Genomic DNA, 5,662 nt, shown 5'->3' with positions numbered 1-5,662 from the left:
CCACCTCATAGTACCCCAGGCCAGGCCAGGCTGGGGTTGGACCAGGTTTCAGGCAAGCACAGACCCCCAGAAATGGGCTTAGAAGGAGCAGTTATTTGAAGGCTGCCCTGGCAGGGAGCCCGCCTGGCTGCCCTTGGAATCACCTGGAGGGTCGGACCAGCGTGGACCCCTGGGCCCTGCCTACCCGGGCAGGTGACTCGGAGACCACTGAGTTCTCCTGGCAGCCAGCGCAAGCCACTGCCTGACGGTCTGCTTCAGTTTCACTCGGTGGATGTGGATGGAGACCCCGCTGCAGGAGCCTGGGGCTTGGGGCTGAGGAAGGAATAACAAGGGGGCAGATCCCCATCCTAAAAGACCCCCTCACAGGGAGATGGGGGTCACTGTTACAGTGATGAAGCCTCGAGACCTGGTCCCAAGTCCGGGGCTGCATGACCTTGGGCGCTTCACTTCCCGCCGGTGCCCCAGCTTCCTTGCCTGTCACACACAGCCTCATCTGCAGGTTTGCCTGAGCTGGTGAGCCCGAACCAGGTGCTGGGGTCACACCTGATCACCTGCCAGCTGCGGTGCAGCAGCTACAGCGGCAGAGGGTCCAGCCTCGCAGACTCCAGGTCTTGATAGAGGCGGCAGCTGTGGGAAAGGGGGGTGGGGGGGGACGGAGCACAGGCTTCTTAGGGGGAAGGGGGTGAGGCCGGCCTCGGGGCCTCGAGAACTGAGCACATGTTGCTGGGGGAAGTTCAGCCGCGTGTGTGCTCTTTGTTCTGCTCTGGGGACTCTGGGCTGTCCACCAGGGGCAGAAGATGGGGGCAGAGAGCCCATCCTGCCCTCCAGAGTGCACAGGCCCATAGCCATCCACGTTCCCCCGGGGGAGTTCAAGTTCCGGGAATGAAGTAATACCAGTGCCAGAGTGGCAGGCCCCAGGGTCACCTGTCTTGGCCCAGCCTTGACAGATGGCTCGCCCAGCGCTCCCAGAGACCAGGGTGAAGAGCTGCCTGGGCCGTCCTGGGAGCCTACCCTGCATCCCTCCCTCCCTGGTCTTTGTATGCTGGTGCCCAGGGAAGGCAAGTGCCGAGAAGCAGGCTGTCTGGCGCCAAGTGCTGGGGTTGCAACCTCCCACCTGCAGGATGCATGGCCCCTGGCACGTATACAACAAGCATGGACCGAGCGTGATCACAGGCCTGGTACTTGGCCTGTAATGTAGGGCCCTAAGGACACCAGGCAGAGTCCTGCCCTCGGAGCCCACAGCCCTGTGAGGGCGAACCAGCCTTGAAGTGTGAACTGTGGTATGATGCCACAGGACCTGGCAGAATGCTGCCCAGCAGGCTTCTCATCCCGGGTGAAATCTGCACTGGGTCTTGAGGGATGAGTAGGAGTTCACAGATGGGTGAAGGTCAGAAGCGCGTTCCAGGCAGTCACTGCGAACTCACCACCTCAGAGAAAATACAGTCAGGGCTATACACTCCATGTCACCTCTCAGCTTTCTAATATTGTCCCTCTTGGTTACTCAAGCCGGCAGAGAGCCACACAGAGATGGAAGGTACAAAGTCACATTGTTCGACACACCTAAGGTAGCCCTGGGGCCACAGACCTCCCAAGGGAGCTTCCTGCCGACCAGCTGTCGCATAGCTCTGCAGCTGCCTTGGGTGTGGCCCTGCCCTCTGTGTTCCGTACAGAGTTCCCTCCAGCCCAACCCTTCCTGAGGAGCTGGACCTGAGTGTGGATGCTTTGGGAATGCAACCATGGACCGATTCAGGGAGGCTCCTGGTTTACACCGAGGACAAGTGGAGGGCTCAGAGTCGTGCACATGTATCGCGCACCAGCTGTGGGGGGAAGGGTAGAGGACAGTGGGCCCTGAGTCCGGACGGAAGTTATGGGCCCGAATACGCCCCTCATGGACCCTGGATCTCTTGCCCCCAGTCCTGGGCCAGCACCCATCATACCACATACAGGGGCATGTGACAGCCACTGGGGGTTTCAGGGAAAGCAGCGTCCAGCTCAAGGTACATATCAGGTGATGCTGCCACAGTGACCTCTATGTCTAGGGCTCCTTTGGGTTTGGAGCTATTGCGTCAGCCCCAGGTGCTGTGACACCAAGGGATGGCTCCCAAGAACAAATCAGCTGATGACCAGGGCACCCAAAGGAACAGAGATAAGTCAGAAGTAAACAGAGCTGAGAGCCGGGAGCGGATGTGCCCGGCCGGGGGGCACCAGGCCCCTCATGGACAGTCCTGCCTTTTGGACCCAGACGGCCTTTCTCTGCAGCTGTACGGGCTCCAGCAGGAAGCTGAGGCCTGGCAGCTGGTGAGGCAGCACCTGGGTGTGCCTCCACTTGGGGCTGACGAGCGCCAGCCCCTGGCCCTGTGCTGTGTCCCAGGAGGACAGCCATGGAAGACAGAGGTGGTCCCTGAGAGTCCCCGGTACAGGCGGGGCAGGACAAAAGCCCAGCAGCAGCAGGAGACCCCGGGCGCCCCATCCTCCCGCCACAGCCAAGTTGGATAAAAGGCACCGCGCACTCTTCTTCCCTGCGAGTCAAGCCGCTGCCACTGACCGACTTGCAGGTGTGCTGGGTGTACAGGAGTGTCCTCCCCAGATTCGCGTCCTCCCCAGATTCGCGTCCTCCCCAGATTCGCGTCCTCCCCAGATTCGCGTCCTTCCTGGAAACTCAGAGCGTGGCTTTATCTGGAAGAGTTGTTGCAGGTGTAAGTGTTTCAGCTAAGACGAGGTCAGGCTGGAGTTGGGTGGGTCCCTGGTCCCATCTGACTGGTGTCCTTGTAAGAGGGGAGGAGACGCAGAGACAGACACACAGATACGAGACGATGTGAACATGGACAGGCAGGGAGATGCCCTTGACTTCAGGGACCGAGACCGGGAGATGCAGGTAAGATACAAGGAACGTGGACCCAAGGAGCCCGGAGATGGGGGCGAGCCCTCAGAGGGAGCCCAGCCCGCCGACACTTCCAGCCTCCAGACTGTGAGAGAAGGGATTTCTGTGGTTTAAACCACCCAGTTTGTGGTACTTTGTTATGGTCGCCCCAAGGGACACCCGGCTCTGAGGGTCTATTTTAACTTGTACTTTCTTGGGTGAGGGGCAGGGAGGGGAGGACACAGCTAAAAATCTCGACAGTTGTTTTGAAAAGAGACCCTCGGCTTCCCCACCCTGACCCACCCCTGGTGAACTGGATGAAGTCTGCCCAGTGCCCAGTGCCCAGTGCTCCCTGCCTGGGACCCTGGCCCTCCTGCTGTGCAGACTGTGACTCCACCCCTGTCTCGGGCCCCTGCATTTGTCCTCACTGTGCACGTGTGATTGTTGGCCCCTATGAATCACAGGCTATAATCAATCACCACGTGCTTGTTGAATCCCTTCCCATGCTTCCACACGTCACCCAAATAATCCCCACGGGTCCTTTATTCCAATTTCCTTGTCTTGTCTTGAGGAGGCTGGACCACACTGACCAGCAGGGAAGTGCAGGGGTCTCACTTCCCAATCAGGGCCTCAAGGGCCAGGGCAGGGAGCAGCCCACGCCAGGGGAGGCCCAAAGGGAGGTGACCGTGTCGTGAGTCGTCCAAACTGGGACATGTTCAGAGAGTATGGGGTGCTATTAGCGATTATGCCAGGACGGCAGGTGTGGGGTCCCAGGCCACCCACCAAGAGGGCACTCAACCAGCCCCTCACTGATGGCAGTCACTTCTGAGTCTGATTTGAACAGCGTGTGGCTTTGATGGGGCACTGGCAAGGCGCTCTCTAAAGCTCTGGAAACAGACACAAAGCCAAGGGGTGCAAACATGAGTGCGTCATGGTCCGTCACGCTCTGATGTGCATGCCTGTGCACGGGCAGGCAGTGTGCACGTGGGTATGAGTATTAATATCCAGCCCTGTCTTAGTGTGTTCAGGCTGCTGTAACAGCACCACAGACTGAGCAGCTTATAAACAACACGTATTTCTCACAGCTCTGGAGGTTGGAAGCCCAGGATCATGGCACCAAGGCCTTCTGTGGAGGGTCATTGTCCTGGTTCATAGATGGGCCTGCTTGCTCAGAGACATCTGCACTTCACATGGCGGGAGGGGCTGGGGATCTCTGGAGCCTCATTTATAAGGCCACTGATCCCATTCATGAGGGCTCCACCCTCATGACCTCATCACCTCCCAAAGGCTATCACATGGAGCATTAGGATTTCAACACAGGACTTTGGGAGGGACACAAACATTCAGGCCATTGCAGGCCCTAATCAGTAGTCAGTGAGCGGAGTAACCACACAGGGTCCGTGGGATTGCATCATTAAGTGTCTTTGTTTTCATTTCCCATTCAGTGGGGACCAATTCTTTTCCTTTTGGGATGAAAACTCAGGTGATCCCATGATCCCTAAAGTCACAAAATTTAGTTGTCAGGAACTGAAGCTTTAAGCTCCATGTTATAATTAAATTCAAAATTCTGAATTTGATTTCATTTGATGCTATAAAGGAATTAGTGGTCGCATGATAATTGTATTGTAGATTTACGACTGTGTATCTGTATATATATTCAGGTACTTATATATATTCAGATATATACCAGGGCCCGGGTTTGATCCCTGGTCGGGGAACTAAGATCCCACCTGCTCTGCAGCATGGCCAAAATAAAAATTTTTTTAATTTAAAAAATTTTAAAAAAAAATTGGTAGATTACTTTAAAAAAAAAAGAAGAGTTCATACTTCTTGTACAAGCCCTAGAGGGGATGCACAGAGTTCCCCTAAGCCCCATGGCCTGTCTCTGGTTCATAAGTAGAAACATTTATTCATCCTTCACCCCAACAAACTCTGGGATGCAGGAAGATCCTAACAGTTCATCTTATTCCTTGCTTGAGATTAGAGTTCTCAAGAGTCAGAAATGAGCCTCTGTCACCCCCAACTATGGCGGGCATGGACCAAGCTCTCTCGGTGGTCCCCCTATGCCTTGTCCACCAGGCTTGAGATTAAGGGCAGGCACACCCACCCTCCTTCCCTGTTGGGGCAAGATGGGAGTGGGAGGGACTCGCTGCACCTAAACAGCTCTCTCTGAATGTTCTCACATGTCATTTTCTCCAAAATTCTCTGCTCATGAAGCTTTTATAGCTTTGGTACCAGCACAAAATTTAAGACTCATCTAACAGTCCAAATTACTTTTAAGATGCCATGGTCTGTATCTCACTTTGAAACATGACATCTGTTGTTTCTGGATGTCCCAGCTGACCCTCCACTCAACATCCTATGACACTAGGGGTAGGGGAGAAAGAAGAGAGATTATAACTGTATTTATTCTTGACTGAATATAAAACCCAAAGACAGAAGTTCTAAGTTTGTTTCTTGAGATCTTCTAATGGGCAGGTCACAGTGACAGACTCTAGTGAGAGAGAACAAAATCAGATAAATGAACATTTCCTTCTCATGAGGGACTTCATAGCACAACAGAAGGCTAAGTAAGCAAACAAATTGTGTACTTTACTGAAGCACCTGAAAGAACTAAATAAGTAGGGAGGTGCCTACTCATGGATAAGAAGACCACATTTTTTTGTATTTTTTTCATTGAAATATAGTTGATTTACTATATTGTGTTAGTTTCAGCTGTGTTGGTTTCAACATAGTGATTCATTTATATATATACATTCTTTTTCAGATTCTTTTCCCTTATAGGTTATTAAAAAATATTGA

The sequence above is a fragment of the Lipotes vexillifer genome, unplaced genomic scaffold (genome assembly GCF_000442215.2).
Source record: "Lipotes vexillifer unplaced genomic scaffold, Lipotes_vexillifer_v1.1 scaffold478, whole genome shotgun sequence".
Taxonomy (NCBI): domain Eukaryota; kingdom Metazoa; phylum Chordata; class Mammalia; order Artiodactyla; family Lipotidae; genus Lipotes; species Lipotes vexillifer.
Note: the sequence above shows the minus strand (reverse complement) of the source record.